The following is a 23,612-nucleotide window of genomic DNA, read 5'->3' as shown; positions in this document are numbered from 1 at the left end:
ATACAGGAGTTGGAATGTCTTCTTGAAATTGTGCAAGACATTGGTAAGGCCACACTTGGAATACTGTGTGCAATTCTGGTCACCCTATTATAGAAAGGATATTATTAAACAAGAAAGAGTGCAGAAAAGATTTACTAGAATGCTACTGAGACTTGATGGATTGATTAATAAGGAGAGGCCGGATAGACCAGGACTTTTTTCTCTGGACTGTAGGAGGCTGAGGGGTGATCTTACAGAGGTCTATAAAATAATGAGGGGCACGGATCAGCTAGATAGTCAATATCTTTTCCCAAAGGTAGGAGAGTCTAAAACTAGAGGGCGTAAGTTTAAGGTGAAAGGGGAGAGATACAATAGTGTCCAGAGGGGCAATTTTTTCACAGAAGGTGGTGAGTGTCTGGAACAAGCTACCAGAGATAGTAGTAGAGGCGGGTACAATTTTGCCTTTTAAAAAGCATTTAGATAGGTACAATGGGTATAGAGGGTCATGGGCCAAATGTGGGCAATTGGGATTACCTTTGGGGTTTTAAAAAAGAAAGGGCAGCATGGACAAGTTGGGCCAAAGGGCCTGTTTCCGTACTGTAAATCTCTGTGACTCTATGAGCTTATCCCCTTTGTCCCCATTGTGCTACTTGAGCGTGGGGTTGAAATCTCACTGCAGCTGTCAGAGTATATGGAGTCAGGGAGCAAGTGGCTTCAAGAGAGAAAGCAGAGGGTGGGAATAAAGGGTAGTTCTTCAGAATGACAGAAGGTGAGAAATGATATTCCAAAAGAGTCAGTCCTGTGGCCACTGTTGTTCATAAATTACATTAAAGATTCATAGAATCAAAAACACCATTTTTAAATTTGCAAACAACAATGAATTGGTTCAATTTGATGTAGTGGGAGTGGGGTGGAGATTTTGATTGTCTGTGCTGAGGAGGACTGCAACAAAAGACATGTGCATTAATAAACTTGTAAAATAGGAAAATATAACTGTGAGGTTGTACATTTTGGTAGAAAGGATAGGGAGGTCACTTATTCCTTGGAAGTTGTAAATTTAGGGGGATAAAGGAACAAGCAGATCTCAGAGTACAAGTGCATCAATCAATAAAGGTGTGCCACAGGTAAGATAATTTAAAAAAGAATTCAAATCAAGCAGTCGGTTTGATTCTGAGAGAGATAGAATTGAAAAGTAAGGACATTATGCTAAACCCTGTGTCAAACATTGATGATATCACACTTTGATAATGGGATCACCATGTCATAAAAAGGATATAATGGCACTGGAGAGAGTGAAAAGAAAATTTACAAGGATGATTCCAGAAAGGCATGGATATACATATCAGGGAATGATTGACAGGCTAGGTCTCTTCTTCTCTCTCTATACATATAATATTATAAAAACAAAGGTTGAGAAGTGATCTAATAGAGATCTTTAAAATTATGAAAGGTTTCAATAGAGTGGGTTCAGAGTGAATGTTTCCTGTTGTGGGGAAGAGTGTAAACAGAAGCCATTAGTATAAAATAGTCACCAAGAAATACAATAGGAAATTCAGAACAAACTTCTTTACCCAGAGAGTGGTGAGAATATGGCACTTGCTACCATAGAGAGGCAAATTTTCCCATTCCATCCACTACAGGAATCAGAGGAGCAGACCATGGAAAGGTCCATTGACTTTGGGTGGGATTTTCTGGTTTCGGGGTGAGCACAGCTAGAAAATCCACCATCCAGTGTGTGGCTTGAAATGAATAATATGGATGCATCCAAGGGGAAAATAGATGAGCATATGAGGGAGAAAGGACAGATGGTTATGATAGATTTAGATTTTAAAAATGGGAGGAGACTTGAATGGAACATAAGCTGGACTGTTTGAGTTGAATGGTCTGTTTCTGTGCTGTATATCCTCTGTATCTATGCACCACGGTACTACGTACAGCTATTGGAAAACCAGTGATGTTGAATGAGTGCATATATAAGCAAGAAAGCCACAATTGTGAAAAGCTAGCACCAGTTAAAGCTAATCTGCACCTCCTAAAAGGGAGGTACATTGTCGCTGGAGATGCTGTAAAGCTGATTCTGGGAACAATATAAAAATAGCACAATGTGCAAGAGCATGGGCTCTTAGAGTACATCTCTCTTTCATTGGAAAATCTATCGACAAGCCTAGGAAGATATGGTCATCTGCGAAGGATTCAGTCCAGCGTAAGCAATGACCCACCCATTCCTACAGCACCTTCTCCTCCATGGTGATTAGAACATGTAAATGTGCAGGTCTCCTCCAGGTTTGCTATTACAGCCTCAGTTTATGTACAACATTTTCCTCCGAAGAGGGAGCCAAGCATGACATACAATATGCTGGGGTGATGTGACTGTCAAGCTTGAATAGCTGGTGGCTTTAGCACAATGTATGAAGGATAAGAGGCTGTTAGCAGTGCTCAGTGTGTGGAGGTGAAATGAAGCATATGAATGTTAGTTACGAATTCTGATTGATAGAAATCTTTAGTTAGTGAATGGTGTGAATGTGGTGAATTGAGCAGTGGAGGAGGGTAGCTATGCGGGTGGTCAGATGTGGCATTTGAAGGTTCATTGATTAACCTTAATCACTTATGGAACCGTAGAATCCCTACAGTGCAGAAGGAGGCCATTTGTCCCATCAGGTCTGCACCGACACTCCAAAAGATCTTACCCAGACCCACCTCTCCCTGTAACCCTGTGCATTTACTGTGGCTAATCCGCCTCATCTTTCATCTTTGGCCATTAAGGAGCAATCTAACATGATCAATCTATCTAAACTGCACATCATAAGAGTGTGGGAGGAACTTGGAGCATCGAGAGGAAACCCAAGCGGACATGAGGGAAATGTACAAACTCCACACAGACAGCCACCCGAGATCCGAATTGAACCCAGGTCTCTGGTGCTGTGAGACAACGGTGCAAACCACTGTGCCACCATAAGACCACTAAATGTCTTCCTGCACTGCATCCATGTTTTTGGAGATTAGCCCTGGTAATAACTTTCTCTGCTACCTCTGCCACTGCATTTTGAGTATGGTGCCTGCAGGGTTTCTACCTCACTTTCCCTCACTTGAGGATAGATATGGGACATCTCTGTGTCTTACTGCTTCTTTAACAAGACCTCCAGTGCAACATCCTGACAGCTCTGTGCATGCCTTCTTACATTGTCAGACGTTCTCATTCTTTCCCAGATTAGGAAGAACACTTGTAGAATATTCCCAGGCATCTGTTCCAATGACAACACACCTACTTTTTAAGCACTGCAGTCTAACTTTAACTGGATCAGGCTAGTTCAGTAGGAATGATATTGGCCTCCTGTTGATGTGCAAACGTTGTGGGGTTTGTCAGCTGCATGCAGTTGGCAACGTTGGCACGCTGCCATACACAGTTACACTGGACAGGCACAGATCAATTTAACATCATGAAATCTGTGCCCAATTTTAAGAGCTGACAAAATTCAATTCTCAGTGAATCATCAAGAAGAAAGTCATATCAAAATGCTGGATCTGACCACTTCATCAAACCTGGAAATTGGAAGATTAAAAAAGTATCTGATTTAAACTCTGTGGATGAATGTCTCCGATAACACACTGAGCATTATGGGGCACAGCAATATTAGTTATGAAAATTTAGGCTCATTCATAACTTAGTCTGGGACATTTTTCTACTTCTGAGATGTTACATAAATGCAAGTTGTAATTGTTTTCATGTATTCAAACTCATTATAGGTAATTTCAGAAAAATGAACAAGTCATTAATTAAATAGAATGGTTTTTTTCCAGGATTGCAGCAAATTATTTTGCTTTCATAGAATCCCTGCAGAGCAGAAGGAGGCCATTTAGCCTATCACGCCTGTGCCAACAACAATCCCACCCAGGCCCTATTTTCTGCAACCCTACACATTTACCCTTCTTGCTCCTGTGACACTAAGGGGCAATTTAGCATAGCCAATGAACCTAACCTGTACATCTTTGGAGTGTGGGAGAAAACCAGAGCATCAGGAGGAAACCCACACAGACACAGGGAGAACATGCAAACTCACAGAGTGACCCGAGGCTGGGGTCCCTGATGCCGTGAGGCAGCAGTGCTAACCACTGTGCCGTCCATGTCAGTGAAACATCGTTACTCTCCCAGTAGGCTTCAATGTGCTGTAAGGAAACTGGAATGGATTAAGGGGAGATCTGTCATGTATCATAACATTTAAACCTGTGCAATGATAATTAAATGTGAGAACAAAATGGGAAAATGAAAATAAGACCATTAAAGTTTATAATAAAATCTTTGGGAGGTTCAGGGTAAAATCTTCATTTTGATCTCAGTCTTTAATTTGTACGTACCATTAGTTCTTTTATGTACGGATTATGATTTCTTTTTTATTACAGGATGAGCTTCAGTGAAATTTGCAGACTCTGCCACCCCTGGTGACATACACTGAGTACTGCAACAGCACTGAATAATGAAAGTCTGAGCAGTGACACTTGTAACATTGTTAAACCTTCAATCAGTGCAAACTGAAAATCAAGCAGCTTCCATAATGGGTGATCGATCCACTCTGCTAGTTTACTGTCCAATGCCAGGAGTTGGACTCCAGATTTGCCATCAACACCCGAGCTTATAGGAAAGTTTTATTCCCAATCATTGCAGCTGAGAATTGCCAACGATAACTGTCAGGAGTGAAGCATGAAGCAGCTGCACAATTTCAACATGAAACAATACACTTTGTTCTCAGGAGCCTTGCTGAGCTTTCTAAGCGAGGGGTTAGGTCACCTTCCTCGGTTCAGGCATGTCAACACCTCCAACTGAGCCAGCCAGAATGACCTTGTTTTGGCAGTCAGAATATCTGCATGACAAATTCAGATTCCAAATAAACAAGCTGCAGCTTAGCCTGTGTTCTGAATTCTGTGCTTATTGTCGATCCCTATGAAATAAAAAAGACAGCTACAAAAACAAAAAAAAAGTCATCTGTATGGCACATTTTACATAGCAATATGTCTCAAAGTCGAAGCATTGAGCCAAAAGAACAAATGCCTGTAACTTCCTTGGGAGTGGCGGATTACCTCGAAATCCAAAGTCTCTGTCTCATTCGACCTTCCTGACTCCTGCCAGGTGAGACTGAAACAGCAGTGAGGTAGAAAAGGAATATGGAGGGAGGACATGCACCCTCTTTACGGTACTAGCTGCCATAAAGCAAGAGAGTTTAAAGGGACCTTTGGAAAAGGGAGAAGGTATGTGAGTGGGATGTCAGGTTTGGACTTCATTGGGGAGGTGTTGGGTCAATGGAGGTCTAGGAGAAGTTTGTGGGGCAGGGTTGAATGTTGGCTCAGAGCATGGTAGAGAGGGGGTAAGCCCGGTTGAATTAGTGGTCAGAGAGAGAGGGGAATGGGTTGCGTGGGGATCCTCCAGGGAGTCAGGCTCAGAGTAGTGTGAGGGGTCCCCGGGCAGCCAGGGTTGTAGGGCTCGGTCTGACTCTTTCAAATAGTCAGAAGTGCTTTTTTACTTCTAACTCTTTCAGGGCTTCTATGAGGGTAAAACTGGCAGAATTGCCCAAAGTTAGCGATTTAAGTCATTTTGTTGAATGGTTCTCAGTCCGGCCTAATTGTTCAGGGGGAAGCTAGCCCAAATGCAATTCTGGGGAGCCAGGAAGTTACAGCCCATAAAGTTGGAGGGGACCTAAAGCTTGGTCAATGTGATCATTTTTAAGGATAGTCCTCTAAAAAGTTATGACAAGCTTTGAGGAAATCCCACAACATAGCATCTTGATGCCTAACAGCAAAGTCATTGTTACAATTGGTGTAGTCTGCAGAATATACAATAATGGGGCACGATGGTGGGTGAGTTGGAGGTAGCCCTCTAATAACAAGTATTGTACAATAGGCTTTGAAAGCCCTTTAAGAGTTTACATAGGTACTGAGTATTGATCACTGTCCCTTACATTAGCAAGTTCACAGCACTTGTATCCTGGACCTCCCCCGCCGCCAAGCTAATAATAACCTCATATGGTGCATTATTCACCTTCACTCTGTTATGAATCCAAATTGAGCCAATAGGTCATCAGGGATCAGAGCATATTTCTCTCATTACACAACACAATTAAAGAGCATGGTAGGAGATGCTCATTCTGACATTGTGTATTGTTTGTTTCTCCATTGAATGAAGTGAAGAGTTGTTTTATTTCTTATGCCTTTTAAGATTTGGGTAACTGCCAACCGAGTGAAGGATTCAGTGGGCTTTTCTTTAAGGAAGGCCTCACCTTGAATGGAGATTCACAACAGCTATATCAGTCCTTAGCCCAGCAGAGTTCCTGAAACAATTCAGCAAAATCTTGGTACAAAAGACACCTATTTTATTCACTGCTGTTATGTCTGGATTATCACTTTAGTCAACTGCAAATAAACATAATCAGTTCAAGGGTCTTGGTACCAAACCTCATTTAATGATTAGTTCAATAATTCAGGAACAAAATGAGCAAAAACACACTTTATAATTGAGATAAAAGTGATTAGGTTTTAAGAGAGCTACCTCTGAATGAAATCTGATAGTCAATTTGAGCACCCGTTCCAGGGGACTTCATAACTAAGGCATTTACTGCTTGATTAACTCCCATCATCTCTCTCAAATGGAAGGATGCCAATCACACTTGATTAGGAATTGCATATTATAGGAGAATTAGGATGTGATTTGGTATGTTCCAAGTCTATGATTCAATTCAAAAGACCTGGAATTAAATCCCTGGTTTCGGATTGCATACACCTCTATGTTCCCATAATGAAGGGAATAGTTAATATCTTTTCAGAAAATATTGTTGCCTAGTCATGTGACAATCTTTCCTTTTTAAATCATACCAACTTCAAATAGAAGCTGTAATTTTCAATTTAATAGTGGAATTCCTCGTAGACAACAATTCACAAATCAATTCAGCAGGAATAATCCACAGAGTCAGTTCCTAGAATCATAGAATCCCTACAGAGTGGGAAGAGGCCTATCAGCCCATTAAGCCTGCATTGACAACATTCCCACCCAGGTTCTATCCCTGTAACCCCATGTAAATACTCTGCTAAATTCCCTGATACTAAGCGGCAATTTAGCATGGCCATTTCACCTAACCTGCGCATCTTTGGAGTGTGGGACGAAACGGGAGCAACCAGAGGAAACCCACGCAGACATGAGGAGAGTGACCTGAAGCTGAAATTGAACCCAGTTCCCTGGCGCTGTGAGGCAGCAGTGCTAATCACTATGCCACTGTGCTGCCCACAAAAAATGATGGAACCCTACGTGCATCCCAATGTCCAACGTTCCTATCCAAAGCTCCAGCTAGGACTTCCCTGCAAAAAAAAGGTACACCTCCATTGAATTTCCTTCTGCAGTCATAATATTCAGTAATTCATTATAGCCAGCATAACTTTCTCCTACTGCTGTCTCTCTTCTACCAGCTCCTGCAGTTCCTTGTGGATCTCAATTAGACATTATGATTTTCCTGATTCCTGTTCCCATCCTCTGCATGTTGACCTTTTGACCTTAAGCCCATGAAAAAGACCATAGGAAGTAGGAACAGAGTAGGCCGCTTCCTTCAAGCTTGCTCCACCATTCAATAGGCACGGCTGATCCGACGTTCCTCAAGTCCACTTTCCTGCCCTTTCCCTATAATTCTCAATTCTCTTACTAATCAAAAATCTATCTCAGCCGTGATTATACACAAAAACTCTATCTCCATAGCTCATTGTGACGAGGAGTCCCAAAGACTCACACCAGTCTAAGAGAAGAAATTCCTCCTTGTCTCAGTCTGAAATTGGTGCCCCTTTATTCAGAGATGTTTCTCTCTGTTCCTAGACTCTCCCATGTGGTGAAACATCATCTCAGAATTTACCCTGTCAAGCCCCTTAAGAACCCTATATGTTACATTCTTCTAAATTCTAAACCTGTTTAACCGACAAGACAATCCCTCCATCCTTGGAATCTTCCGAGTGAAGCTTCTGCGTGAAATAATAGGGGCGATCCTCTAAGGCCACTGTGCTACTTCTGTAGTGCAGCAGGCTGGAAGACTCTTGCGGAGGCTGTTTCACTGGGCATCATACCTTCGGTGCATCTCCAGCAGCCAGGCTTACGATGCCGTCAGCTCCATGCGTGAAATCGACGCGGAGCTGCAAATATATTTAACTGAGAACTTTACTACAATTTAAATATGATTAGCGGGCCCGGCACTAAAATCTCTGGGCATGCTAGCCTCTCGGGCATGCTAGCCTCTCCCCCACTCCACACCCGGCCAGGAGTATTTCACTCCAGTGGGGTTTAGTATAGCTCCCCACTGATGTCCTGAGGAATATTCCTAGTTGCTGCTTGCAAATCTCTTCAGTGCTGATGAAAGAATTACTACTCACATTGTGTGTGTGGTTGATGATAATAATGGTGTCCCTAAGCGCCTGATTTCCTTCCCATCCATGGATGTGATTGGAGAGATACTACTGTATCCATAACTGCAAACCTAATCAAGAAATTTTGGGTGGGATTCTCTGATCTCGTTCATTTCCACCTCATTGACAGCGAGAATTTGGCGCTGAGCTCCTTGTGGGTTCCATGCACTGCAGCCACACCGGAGAACCGTAGCCACGGATGAGATCTGAGGTTTCCGGCAACAATTTGCATCTTTGTAGAGTTATACAGTATCACTCTGTCCCTATTGTTAAATAACCTCCTTTCATTTTCTAATTCAATCCACTGGCTTTTAAGTTCAAACAGAAAGAAGAAAACTAGTCAGTCTTTGTAGCTAGGAAACCAGTTAAAAAATATAAAACCAAGCTCCTGTGTCATTGAGGATTTTTCTAAACAATAGCTGTGCCTTTTCTTTTCATACATTGTTTTATGCTTTGATTCACCCACACATCCCAGACATTCTCTCTTTCACCTTCTTACATCAGGAAAAACTTACAAAAGTTTGAGGCCACATACCCATGACTCAAAAATAGCTTCTTCTCTGCTGCTGCCAGACTTGTGAATGGACTTACCTTGCTTTGAGTTGATTTTTCTCTACACCCTAGCTATGACTGTAACACTACATTCTGCACTCTCTCCTTTCCTTTCTGATGAATGGTATGCTCTGTCTGTATAGTGCCACATTGCATTATTCTCTTTACCTTCACCCAGGTATCTAATTTAATCTTGAATGTTGATCTAATTTCTCCCTCAGCTTCTAAACCTGGAAGTAAGTTCCATGACTTCACAACTCCCTGTGTGTTAATGTCTTAAGGGAGTCATGGGCTCAGTACCCTGGAATGCCAACAAGTTGCATGGTTACCTCCTAAAAGAGATAAGTTAGCCACTAATGATTTTGCTACTTGACATCCTTGGCCTTCAGCAAAAATGAAACATGTGTAAGAGGCAGGAACCTCATTAGGCAGATATTTGGTAAATTGAAACAATGAATTGCATATTCAAATTACACTAGAAATATCAAAGAGCAGCAGTGTTTGTAGCAGAATCTGAATCTGTAAGGTATAGGCATTGAGTGGACTGCAAATGATTAAAGCCTTGTGGGATTGAGCAGAATTTTGTGCCAACAATAGCATCTAGCTGGGGACCTGGAAACATTTCTGCATTGTCTCTTTCCAGGAAAGCCAATTAGGCCATTGACAGACCAACAGCAGCCTTTCCCTTGGATCTGGAGTCCCAGGGACAGAAGTCCCTGCCTAACAACAGCTACGTCCTAATTAGAGGCCAACAGCTTTTTTGAATTGTAGGGTCACTGGGAAGGTGGTGGCTACAGCCAGAATGATGTCCATCAGAGGCCCAGGAGCCATGTCACAAGCAAGGGGCGATGGGAGAAAGTTTATGGAGTGGGAGCCACAGGAAAGGGGGATGTAGGACAGGATTGGTGGCACTCAGAGGGATTCCCCCCCCCTTCCTACCTTTGCCAATGTCAAGTCCCTCAATCAGGCACTGAGTGATTTTGAATATGGGATTCCCCCCAGAACCAATCACCTGCCATTGCGTTAATACCAGCAGCAGCAGGAAGGCATCCCTAAGTGAGCATTAATTGTCAACTAAACATCTCATTTGGCAGCAGGGCAGGAAAGCCACTCATGGGTCTTGCGCCGCAGACTTAAATGGTGCGGAGACAGGAAGTTGGCAGAGTCCCTAAGTGAGTAAGTGTCCCTTGCTGCCAAGTCTACCATGGGGAAGGCACAAGATTCCGTCTAATGATCAAGTACCACGCTTAGTACAATCACCATATTTTCTTAAGGTAACGTTTGCACATTTATAGAACACTGCTTCCATACATATATTCTGGCTTCGTGACATTTACTGAGTAGGTGTGATGTTATTCCTGACTCAAGATCTGGCTTGCTTCAGAAATGGAACTTTTACAAATCTATTTGTGGAATTGTTTGTTCACGCATACATACTGCCAAATGGTGGGAATTTCCATTGGGAATGACAGTGACAATTCCTAACTCTTCTGCTGGAAGGCAGCACACCCAATACATTAAACTTGCTCCTCACTGGTCATTGCATTTGAGTTCAATATGTTTGACCTGATTCGCTGGTGGGACTCAGCATTGACAATAGAGAGGAGTTTCAAGCACTTTAAGCTGTGTCAGTCTGTCACCAAAGTCACTGAGTAGTGGACAAGCCCATCCATCAAGCTGTTCAGTTCTGGAGTGCAAATGCCACAGTCACAGATCGTGGCACCTTTTTTAAATGGAGTTAGATGAGTAAGACCATTCACTCTGAATCACTTGATTTTCAAATGTCCAGTAATTCGGTCTGGAATCTCCTCAGGTGATTTTCCACTTTATCAATGAGAACACTGGTTAGTTGGAAAAATAGGATTTTTGTTAAAGATGCAGCAGACAATTGAGTCAACCCTTGAGGGAATCCCTGATGAAGTGCCAAAAACACACAGATATCTGAACATTTTTATCAGCCGCTTGCAGACTCATCACACAAGCCAGCGTTTTAGTGAGGCAGTGGCATAGTGGTATTGCCACTGGACTAGTAATTCAGAGACCCAGAGTAATGTTCTGGGGATCCAGATTCAAATCCCATCAAGGCAGTTGGTGAAATTTTAATTGAATAAAAATCTGGGATTAAAAGTCAAATGATGACCATGAAAATATTGTTAATTGTCAAGGGCAGCACCATGACAAAGTGGTTAGCATCGCTGCCTCACAGTGTCAGTAACCCGGATTAGATTTCAGCCTTGGATGACTGCCTGTGTGGAGCTTGCACATTCTCCTCATGTCTCCAGGGTTTCCTGTGGGTGCTCTGGTTTCACCCACAGTCCAAAGATGTGTGGGTTAGGTGGATTGCCCATGCTAAATTGCCCTCTAAAATGTGTAGGTTAGGTGGATTAGCTGGATGAATGTGTGGGGTTAAGGGATAGGGCAGGGGATGGGCCTGGGTAAAATGCTTTGTTGGAAAGTCAGTATAGATTTGATGGGTTGCATGGCCTCCTTAGGCACTGTAGGGATTCTATGATTGTTGTAAAAACCTATCTCATTCACTGATGTCCCTTAGGGAAGGAAATCTGCCATCCTTACCTGATCTGGCCTAGATGTGATTCCAGATCCACAACAATGTGATTGACTCTTAAATGCCCAATGGCCAATGAGCTGACACCTTAGTTTGTCAATGTGAATATTCTCCTCTCTCTCTAGAGCCTGGTTTGCCTTCAGTTTAAACTTGAAATGCCACTCTGAGTAAGTCCATGATCACGAAGACAAATTATATACTAACATAGTTTGTTGCAGTTTTCATGGAAAGATTGACTACAAATTTCCTGTGCTGTGAAGAAAGAGAGAAAGACTATCAAACAACTTACACAGTTGATATCCAGTGACCTTAAGTTGTATGGTTCGCAACACATTTAATGTAAAGCTGCATCACAATGTAACATGGTAGAACATTTTTCACTCAAACGGAGAAGGCTGCTCATGCAGCATGTACAATTTAATAAGACTCAGCAGCTGATAAATTTTGAAATCACTGCATATATTTAATGCAATAAAATCAACCTAATTTATAGTTAAATCTGTCTGAACATTTCAGGGGCAATTATAATCTAACCTAGTCATCTGGTCTTACAGCCCACCCAATTTCATTCTATGTTGAAGTCATGCAGATTCATATCGGGTGGGGTAGAAAACTCCTGATCCCATGGGTTTCCTCCAGCTGGTGTGATAATGGTGTTTATTTGCTCATTAAAGTGATAATAATTGAAGCTCTAATTCACTTTAACTGATTTGATGGAATTTATCCAAAGGTGTCGATCATGTTTCACACTCAGTGCAGGGAATTTGCAGGGAGGATATTCCCGATGGTGGGGGAGTCCAGAACCAGGGGTCACAGTCTGAGGATTTGAGGCAGATCATTTAGGATGGAGGTGAGGAGACATTTCTTCACCCAAAAAGTGGTGAGTCTGTGGAATTCATTAGCACAGGGAATAGTTGATGCCAAAACATTGAATGTATTCAAGAGGCGGTTAGATATAGTACTCGGGGTAAACGGGATCAAAGGCTATGAGGAGAAAACAGGATTAGGCTATTCAGTTGGCCAATCAACCATGATTGTAATGAATGGCGGAACAGGTTTGAAGGGTCAAATGGCCTCCTCCTTCACCTGTCTTCTATGTGCCATGCACACAAACTGTTCCATAGAAACATAGAATGATTACAGCAGAAAAGGAGGCCATTCAGCCTGTCATGTAAATGCCAGCTGTCTGCAAGAATACCCCAGCTAATTCTACTCCCGCCATGATTACATCTGTCTTGATCACTGGTTCAGGTCATGCATTCCAGAACAGGGTAATTCAATGCATTTCTCCTCATTTTTTTTCACTCTTTCACAAGATGTCGGTGTTATTGGCTAGATCAGCATTTTTATTGCTCATCACTAATTGGAAGGTGGAGGTTAGCTGCTTTCTTGAACCTCTGCAGTCCATGTGGTGTAGGTGCACCTACAGTGCTGTAAGAGAGGGTGTTCCAGGGTTTTGACCTCGTAACAGTGAAGAAAAAGCAATATATTTCCAAGTCAGGATGGCATGTGGCTTGGAGGGGAACTTGCAGGTGCTGGTGTTCCCATGTGTCTTCTGCCCTTATCCTTCTAGATGATAAGTGGTCACAGGTTTGGAAGATGCCATTGCAGGAGCCTTGCTGAGTTGCTGCAGGGCATCTCACAGATGGTTCACCCTGATGCCACTGTATATTGATTGTGGAAGGAATGGATGTTGCAGGTTGTGGATGGGATGTCAGTCAAGCGAGCCTTTTTGTCCTGGATGATATCAAGCTTCTTGAGTGTTGTTTGAGCTGCAATCATCCTGGAAAATGGAGAATATTCCATCACCCTCCTGATTTGTGCCTTGTAGATGCTGAACAGGCTTTGGGGGCTCAGGAGTTGACTTCTCAGCACAGGATTCCTAGCCTCTGACCTGGTCTTGTAGCCACAATACTTATATGGCTGGTTCAGTTCAGTTTCTAGTCAATAGTAATCCCCAGGATGTTGACAGTGGGGAGTTAAACAATGGCAATGCTATTGAATGTAATGGTAGTGAATGGATTCTCTCTTGTTGGAGATTGTCTTGTCTGGCACTTGTGTAGCACAAATGTTACTCATGCCTCTTGTCAGCCCAAGACTGAATGTTGTCCAGTTCTTGCTGCAACTGTCTTTGGTTGTCCTGCCAACTGTGCTGTCAGTTCCAGACCATCCTAGCAATGCAAATAGTTGCTCTCTATCTACTCTGTCTAGATCATTTGTGATTTTGAATACAGCAAATAGTTTGCACTTTTGTTCCATTCAGTTGTCAGTTTTACTGTTCAAATCTTAACAGCCTCCGCAGACATTTTATTCCTTTCTACTGTTAATTTGATAAGAGAGTAATTTGGTGTCCATTGCTCCCTCTACTGTGATCAACTATGGTAATTTTACTTTAAGTGATTTTAATTTTGGTAAATTCCATTGAATCAGTAAGATGAATTACAGCTTCAAATATATCACTTCAATGAAAATATAAACAACATTATCACACCAGCTGGAGAAACCCATAGGTGGCACAGTGGTTAGCACTGTTGCCTCACAGTGCCAGGGATCTGGATTCAATTCCCGACTTGGGTCACTGTCACTGTGGAGTTTGCAAATTCTCCCCATGTCTGCATGGATTTCCTTTGGGTGCTCCGGTTTCCTCCCACAGTCCAAAGATGAGCAGGTTAGGTTGATTGGCACTGATAAATTGCCCCATTTGTCAGGAAGATTAGCAGGGTAAATACATAGATCTATGAGGATAGGATCTGGGTGGGATTGTGGTCGATGCAGACTTGATGGGTTGATTGGCCTCCTTCTGCACTGTAGGGATTCTATGGTTCTATGATCAGGAGGAATGCTAGTTTTCAATCCTATCCAATATTAGTCTGCAATGACTTCAACAGAAAAGCAAATTGGATAGGCTGTAAAATGATGAACATGTTATGTTACAATTGCTCCTGAAATGTTAAGACAAAAAAGTAACTATAAATTATATTGACTTTGTTACATTAAACGTATGCTGTGATTCCAAATGTTATCAACTACTGAGTATACTGTTGCCATGAACATCCATTTTCCTTTGAGTGCAGAATGCTTTGCTGTGTTATATTGTGAGGCAGCTTTGAATAAAATACACTGCACACCACACAACTTAAGATTACTGGGGATCAACTGAACTAGTATTTTTTATTCTTTCGCAGGATATGGGCATCATTGGCACGACCAGCATTAATTGCCCATTCCGAATTGCCTCTGAGAAGGTGATTGTGAGCCGCTTTCTTGAAGTACTGCTGTCCATCATATGTAGGTATGTTCACAATGCTCCCAGAAAAATGGCTTGGATAATGTTTACTTGATGTCTTTCCCTCTTTGCTCGGACTTGAAACAGTACAATCCATGGTAGGAGTGGCACGGTGGCACAGACACCTCAGCATCAGGGACCCGGGTTTGATTCCAGCCTTGGGTGAGTTGGCATGTTCTCCCCCATGTCTGTGTGGGTTTCCTCCAGGTGCTCTGGTTTCCGTCCACAGTCCAAAGATGTGCGGGTTAGGTGATTGTGTAGATTAGGGGTAAATTTGTCGGGTTACGGGAATGGGGCCAGGGTGGGATGCTATGTCAGAGACTCAATGGGCTGAAAGTCTCCTTCTGCACTATAGGGATTCTATGATGGACATTCTGGATACTCTTTTAAATCATAATGGTGCATTTTATGTCCAAAGAGAATAAGTTATTCTTGTGGAATTTACATAAAATGGCCAGATTAATACCCTAAGTGTATCTGGTGGAGATAATCACCTTAGCTAGCCTATTGCCCAGCAGAAAACAGGAGCTTGGGATTGAGCATTGAGGGGTTGGTTGGTAAAGTGTTGTATAGTCCAGTTGATCTGCATTTGATTTTGTTGATCTGTTGTCTAATCTATGTAGCTGTAATTGATTGCTTAAACCTGTGGCTGGAGCTAGAGTAGACTTGGCCTACATACAAGCAGCTCACTAGCCTCTCTATCAGCCCACAGACTTGTGGTCAAAATATCAGTAAGTGAATTTTAAGATTTTTCAGGGAACTATCCCTTCAATCACAGGCCATTTACTCCCACATTTGCTGTTGTTAGGATCACTGGTGAGTCACTCAGCAACAACCATGGGAGTGAATCAGTCTCTGATTGGAAGAGCTGCTTTCTTCACTTAGAGGCCTGGAAATATGGCAGGACCACATGGTGAGTCTGCTGGGAAGGAAGGGAGATTTTCAGGGTGGAGAAAGAGTCAAAGAGGCTGCTGAGTGGGATAGAGGAGGCTGGCTGTTGGGGGAGAGAAACTGAGAGCTGGTGAGAGAGTGAGGCAGTCTGTCTGTTTCAGTTTTAGGGTTTATCCTCACCCTACACAGCAACACATTCACATCAACTCATACAGAGGGTGGGAAATGAAAAAGTATCTGAGAGTGAGCCAGAAAAACACAATTTGATTTTCTTACACCCTTATGGTTATTATTATTAATTATACAATATTTTAAATGATCAGTGTATTGCTTTGACATTGCTACATTTTTGCTCAAGAAGTTTATTCTTTTCTTCATACCTCAACGTTTTATTGAAGTTCATGGTTAATGTTACGCTGAATCTTATCTTTTTGAAATTTGCTCATTTTCCTTCTAACTCTGGGGTGGGGGGTGGAGCACTTGTACAAAAAGATTGGTCAAGCCTGAAATGTAAGCAAACTGAGAAGATTCCAGAAAGATCTGAGATTTTGAGTTGTGACCATGTGTGTAGAAATTCCTGTAAGTTCTGAGATAGTTTAAAGTACAGTGTAAATTGTTCTAGTTTTAGAAGTAGTGCCATCTCTGCATTGTTCTGAGGTATGCCGAAGATAAAGAGCAAACCGATGAATATATACCAGTGGGTAGTTCTGGGCCTGGCAATCGGGAAGTGCTATGAACACGGTTGGGATTGAAATCAGGTATTATAGTGGGTCACTGTACCAGTGAGGAAAGGCCACAATAGAAGGAGCGGAAAAGAAAGCAAAAAGGATTGCTTGCAGGGGAGCAAGAAGAAATACTTTGCACCTCCTGGCCCACAAGAAATGCTCTATAGAGCACAAAACCTCTGGAGCTGTTTCTAACGCTTCTTTGCATCCTAGGAAATCTGATTAACTAGAGCCAAGCAGAGATGGCACTACTTCTAAAACTACAACAGCGTACACAATACTTTAAACCATCTCAGAACTTACAGGAATCTCTCCACACACGATCACAACTCAAAAGTCTCAGATCTATCTGGCATCTTCTCTGTTTGCTTACTCTCTAGCTCTCTTTTTCAACATGGCTGTGCTCTGGGAGCATTAATGAGAGCAAGCTTTAATGATGTAGGATGTGGATATATTTTCCATTTTTAATTTTAACCATTCTGTCTACCTAACACCTTTCCCACCAGAAGAAAGAAAATGCATCCACTAAATTTTTGTTGTTTGCACACTTGTAATGTAATATAACATATGCCAACAGATAACAGCACTTCCAATGCATTTGGGGCATCTTGGGTTTGTTAAGAGTGCTGTATAAATACAAGTCTTTTTCTTTTATGTTCATTAGCTGTTTCAAAACATGACAAAATTAGCTAAAGTTGCATTACTTCAGCAATTAGCTTGTAAATTCTCTGCTACAAAGATGTTGCAGTGCCTTAGCTGAATATTGTTACAGTGAGAAGAAGAGAGAAAATTTACGAGAGAAAAGTGACAATGCTGAAAAAAATGAAAGAAAATCCATAGTTATGAATTTCCAGGTTGTAAACCACTCAAACTTGTGCTTTCCTTCATATAGGATGTATTCTATAACATGTCTGTTGTTGTATATTGTTTAATCTGATGTTGCTGGCTAATTAGTTACAAACTGGGCATAATGTTATAATAGTCTCAAATATTTGAACTATACATTTTTCACTATGAAGATATGATGCATGAGTATTGTCACAGTCATTTTCCCTCCTGGGTCTTAAAATTCTGCATTCTTCCTTCCCTCTCCATAACAGGAGCAGAATTAGGCTATTTGGTCTATGGGGTTATGCTCTGCCATTTCATTGTGGCTGATATGTTTCTCAACCCCAGTTTCCTGCCTTTTCCTCATAATCTTTGATCCTCCTTTCCAATCAAAAACCTGTCTATCTCTGTCTTAAATATGCTCAATGACCGGACTTCCATATCTATCTGCAACAATGAATTCCATCAATTCACACTCTCTGGCTGAAGAAATTCCTCTTCATCTCAGTTCTAAAGGGTTGTACCTTTACTCTGAGGCCCTTAGATCCTAGTCTCTCTTACTAATGGAAACAGCTTCTCCACTTTCACTCTATCCAGGCCTTTCAGTATTCTGTAAGTTTCAATGAGATCCCCCTCATCCTTCTAAACTCCGTCAAGTACAGACCTTGGGTGGGATTTTCCGGCTGCACTCACTCCAAAACCAGAAAATCCCACCTGACATCAATGGACCTTTGCATAATCCATGTCCCATCCAGTACAATTCTTGTGGTGGGCAAGAGGGGAGAATCCTGCCCCCAGCATCCTCAAATCCTCCTCATATGTCAAGTATAATCTGGTGCCATAACAAACTTCCCCCTATCCTCCACCTTATTAGGGTAATGCATTGCCTTGACACAAATATACCAGTGATCATTAAGCAGTAAAAAGCTTTTGTATGACACAGTGAGTCAGGTCAGTTGTTATAACAATGCAATACTATACAGCCACCAAATAGCCAATTGATCCCCAACTGGGAGGGTGATGATGTCCCTGACTTCCTTCTCCTCACTGCCTTTCAGCATTAAAGAGATGACATCCTTCCATTTAAAAACAATCTTTTTTTTTACATCCAGGTTTTGTGCGTAACGAGCCATCACTGTACCTGATGTTGTCGTGACAAAAATGACACAGTGGCAAACAAAGCAAAAATGACACAGAGGCAAACAAGGCACGAGAGCTAACAATTGAAGTGACCCCTGTTTCTGCAAAAGAAAGAAACATCCAACTGAAGTGGCTGTGCTACAATGCAACATCTACTGTGGCCTGGAAACAAGTGCAAAAGTCACAAATCTGTTTTGTGTGGCTGAACATTTTAAATTTAAATTACATCACATAAAAAAATGAAGTGTTGCCTATCTGCATTTATTAAGAAGCTGTAACACTTAATTGGCCCTCGAATCTTATCAGATGCCTATGTGACAGTGAGAAGGATTAAAACAGAATTGTTCTTCATTAAAGTGCTCTCCCATATTCACATTTCTGCCTATGCATTAGTTTCTTGCTTATCCAGACCTGTTTATTCAATTCAGTTCTCTTCCAGACCTAGCATTGCATTAAGGTAGACTCTTGTTTCCATAGCTAGTAATTCCTGAAACAGGTCGCTAGTCCATCACCAGGCTTTTTGCTGGAAGGGAGCCAGTCTATGGGTATAAGTTTTCCATCTCTGCCGCCATGGGAATCATAGCAGGCAGGACACGAACCATACAAAGGTTCGTTGATCTCGTGCAAGGTTTTCCGACCTTGTGTCAAGCGCAGCTGGAAGATCCCGTGCTACGCCAAGCGTGGCTGACCAGGAGTCTCTCCCGCTCTTACCGCCAGTCATTAGAGTGTTTGGAAGGATTTGCAGATTGACACACTCAACCTGCTTGACTTCAATGTGAATGCATCTTCCTTGGCCGTCAAGTCCCTGGGGTGGCACTCAAACACAGCTTCTGAATCAGAGACAGGGACACTACCCATTGTGCCACAAGACTTGCGGATAGTATCCCTCTAATTTATGTGTTAGACGACTTACATAATTTCTTCTAAAAACTCACTGAAGGGTTGAAGTGGGATTTTGGCTATGTGCTACAGTGTTCAATTAAATAATTGACCTCAGTAACTGGTCACAAAAAGGTTGTGAAAAATTTGAAGCCTTTCCCAGACTTTGCTAAATTTCAGCATATCTGCAGAAAGTACATGCTGTAAAGCAGAATTAATTGTCTGGTTTACATAAGGTCATGTATTCCACATTGCAAAGCTCGCATTTCTTTTTTGATTTCCAGTGTTCAAGTCACAGATTCAATCATTAATTCAGCTCATTAACATTGTTATACTGTTACCAGGAGCCTGAACTCTGGCAGTATTTATACGGACTCAATTTCAGTTGGTTTAGTTCTATTAATTTGCTGTTGTATTTTTATGCTTGAGTCATGTGTAGCCTAACCAGATGAATTCCCATTCCCCTGCTTGGGTTTTGCTTCGTTTCTCTGCAAGTGCGGTTTGGAAATGAAGGAGGTCTAGAAATGGAGGTGGGGTACAGCTGGAGTACTGTGTGCAGTTTTGGTCGCCGCACTTACGCAAGGATATTTTGGCCTTGGAGGGAGTGCAGAGGAGGTTTACTCGGCTGATACCGGAGTTGAGGGGGTTGAGCTATGAGGAGAGGCTGAATAAACTAGGCTTGTACTCGTTAGAGTTTAGAAGAATGAGGGGAGATCTCATTGAGACGTATAAGATGATGAATGGGATGGATAGGATAGAGGTGGAGAGACTCTTCCCGCTCAGAAAGGACAGTAGGACTAGAGGGCACAGCCTCAAGATAAAGGGGGGGCAGTTTAGAACAGAGTTGAGGAGGAACTTCTTCACTCAAAGGGTGGTGAAACTCTGGAATTCTCTGCCCGTTGAAGTGGTGGAGGCTGCCTCGCTAAGTATTTTTAAGACGCGGGTTGATGGGTTTTTGATAAGCGAGGGGATTAAGGGTTATGGGGAGAGGGCGGGAATGTGGAACTGAGCCACAACAGATCAGCCATGATCTTATTGAATGGCGGGGCAGGCTCGAAGGGCTAGATGGCCTACTCCTGCTCCTATTTCTTATGTTCTTATGTGGGGATGTAATCTATTTGGATTCTGGGCACTGGATTGGGTGAAGAGTTAAAGTGGAGTTCTGTGTGAACTGAGAGCATGGCCTAGCATTGACTTCAGTGCAGGTGTAGCCAAACAGGCCATCTAAAATGGCATTTTGTAAAGCACTCTGGGATAACTGGGCAAGAAACTAAACCGACAGGCTGCAGTTTAAAGACAGACAAACAGGCTGCAACCCTGATGAGTGAATACACAGGATATGGGCCATCTCCAGGATGAAAGAGACTTTCTGATCACACTGGGTTGTGTGCCTGACGTAAAGGCACCGTGAATCCTTATTTAGGAGGAAGGTATGTGACCTACGTGCCTACAACACATACAGGCATGGCCGCCAGGGACACACCCAGAGATCGGTGTGGTAGCACCTGATTGGACTCTTATCGATCAGGGTGATCAAGTCCTGATCGATTGATTGGCAATGGCCAAAAAAAGGGCGTGAAACCAAACGGGGCATAAAGCATGCTGCACAACCAGGAATTTCTCTCTCTCTCTGACCCCACGACCGAGCTACAACAATGGTGAACATCGCCAGCAAGAGGAGAGCCACCACACCCAAGAAGGAAGAAAGAGAGACTACAGCCAGAATGCCAGACCAGAGCAAAGGACCAAACTACACAGACAACTACCAAGACCAGCATACAGATAAAGGCCAGTATCTGTTTGGGTATTTGTCAGTCACACACAGTTAAGTCAAGGTCTTGTATTGTACTTGAATTCTAGCATTTCTGTAAGATAACTTATTGTTGGTCGGGTGGGTGATTATTGACTGTGTGGGTTTAAATAAATATTGTTTGTACTAATAAGACATCTACTCAAAGTTATTTGTCCACCGTATAAGGGTTAAAACAGGCTGATTTTTTTTACAACAGAGGGAAACAACTTAAAAGGTTGCCAATGACTACAGTAAATGAAGGCTTTAAATCACACCACAGCAATCATCGGGAGCTTGGTTTGAACTGCTCTGAATTATCTCTCTGACACAGTTGGCATCCCCAGCTAATTAATAGAATTTTTTTAAACCACAAATACGTGAAGGTGCATTGTGTGAAATGGGAAGACCATGCACTTCATAAAATCACTTGATCATGAATATGTCAAAAGTCTATCTTCTAAAGAGAACCCTGTCCATTGTTTATTGATATTTTATATCAGGTAAAGGAAATAAATCCCATAGTAACCTTTCCATATGGAGTTAATCCTATTATCAGTTTAGTATTGCTATTTCTTTCACTACGGATGATCATTGTTATCACTGTTGGCTTAGTTGCTAATCCCATTTCCATCAAAGCAAGCTAACATCTAGATTTATGGGCATTTTAGATATAACCCTTGATGTTTACACCATTTAATAAAATCAACAATACATTTACATCGACAGTTGATTGTGCCCACGCACTGCTTTGTTGCATTTAATGAATGATGCTGACATTTTTTTGAATGTTACTATTATACAACGGTAAGAAGTCTGACAACACCAGGTTTAAGTCCAACTGATTTATTTGATAGTATTTGAAGTTCACCTAACGAAGAGGGGAACCTCGAAAGCTTGTGAGTTTACTATCAAATAAATCGGTTGGACTTAAACCTGGTGTTGTCAGACTTCTTACTGTGTTTACCCCAATCCAACACTGGTATCTCCATATCACGACTATTATACAACAGCAGAGATGTATTCCATTTCATAAAGAGCTATGGGTTGGATTTCTAACCACTCTAACATTGACATGGAGTTGGATAATCCTAGTGCATTTCAAGATTATACCAGTGAAGGCCTTGATTTTACACAATTCAAATATATAAGGAAGATTTGCATTTATATAGCACCTTGTATGGCCTTAGGACATCCCAAAGACAACGAAATATCTCAGAAGTGCAGTCACTGCTATAACAAACAAAATGCAGCAGAGCATTTGCACATAGCAAGGTCCCCACAAATATGACATTGACTAAGCAATTCTTTAATGATCGAAGGATCACAGAAACATATAAAAAATAGGAACAGGAGTAAGTCTTTCAGTCCTTTGGGCGTGCTGTGCTATTCACTGTGATCATGGCTGATTATCCAACTCAACACCTTGATCCTGCCTTCCACCATATCTTTTGTTCCCCTTTGCCCCAAGAGCTATATCTAACTGTTTCTTGAAACAGTTCAAACCAGAATTCTACCACCCATTCCCCCAACCACAAAGAACATAAGAACATAAGAACATAAGAAATAGGAGCAGGAGTAGGCCATCTAGCCCTTCGAGCCTGCCCCGCCATTCAATAAGATCATGGCTGATCTGTCGCTGCTCAGTTCCACTTTCCCGCTTTCTCCCCATAACCCTTAATCCCCTCTCTTATCAAAAACCCATCAACCCGCGTCTTAAAAATATTTAGCGAGGCAGCCTCCACCACTTCAACGGGCAGAGAATTCCAGAGATTCACCACCCTTTGAGTGAAGAAGTTCCTCCTCAACTCCGTTCTAAACCGCCCCCCCCCCCTTTATCTTGAGGCTGTGCCCCCTAGTCCTACTGTCTTTTTTGAGCGGGAAGAGTCTCTCCACCTCTATCCTATCCATCCCATTCATCATCTTATACGTCTCAATGAGATCTCCCCTCATTCTTCTAAACTCTAACGAGTACAAGCCCAGTTTATTCAGCCTCTCCTCATAGCTCAACCCCCTCAACTCCGGTATCAGCCTAATAAACCTTCTCTGCACTCCCTCCAAGGCCAAAATATCTTTGCGCAGGTGCGGCGCCCAAAACTGCACACAGTACTCCAGCTGCGGCCTCACCAATGCCCTATACAGCTGCAGCAAGACCTCCCTACTTTTATATTCAATCCCCCTCGCTATGAAGGCCAGCATCCCATTAGCCTTCCTGACCACCTGCTGCACCTGCAAGCTGGGTTTTTGCGACTTATAGAGCGTGTGAGAGGTGGACAACAGAAATGACCGTTAACTTTGGGTGGGAATTTCCAGTCTCGCTCGATCGAGGCCAGAAATCTTGCGGTAGAATATTCCACAGGTTCAATATTGAAGCATATGTGATGGAAGCCTTTGCCTGATCCTTTCATTTTGTGGAGATATCTGCCATATTTGATGTCCTCTTGTTTTTTAGGGTCCTGGTTTCCTCATGGTATGCATTTAGATTCTGGCTTGCATGGTGCTGAGCAAGTCTTAAAACTAGTTGTACATAGATTATTATTTCCATGAATAATT

The sequence above is a fragment of the Carcharhinus amblyrhynchos genome, chromosome 3 (genome assembly GCF_965287045.1).
Source record: "Carcharhinus amblyrhynchos chromosome 3, sCarAmb.v2.hapA, whole genome shotgun sequence".
In the NCBI taxonomy this organism is placed as follows: Eukaryota; Metazoa; Chordata; class Chondrichthyes; order Carcharhiniformes; family Carcharhinidae; genus Carcharhinus; species Carcharhinus amblyrhynchos.
Note: the sequence above shows the minus strand (reverse complement) of the source record.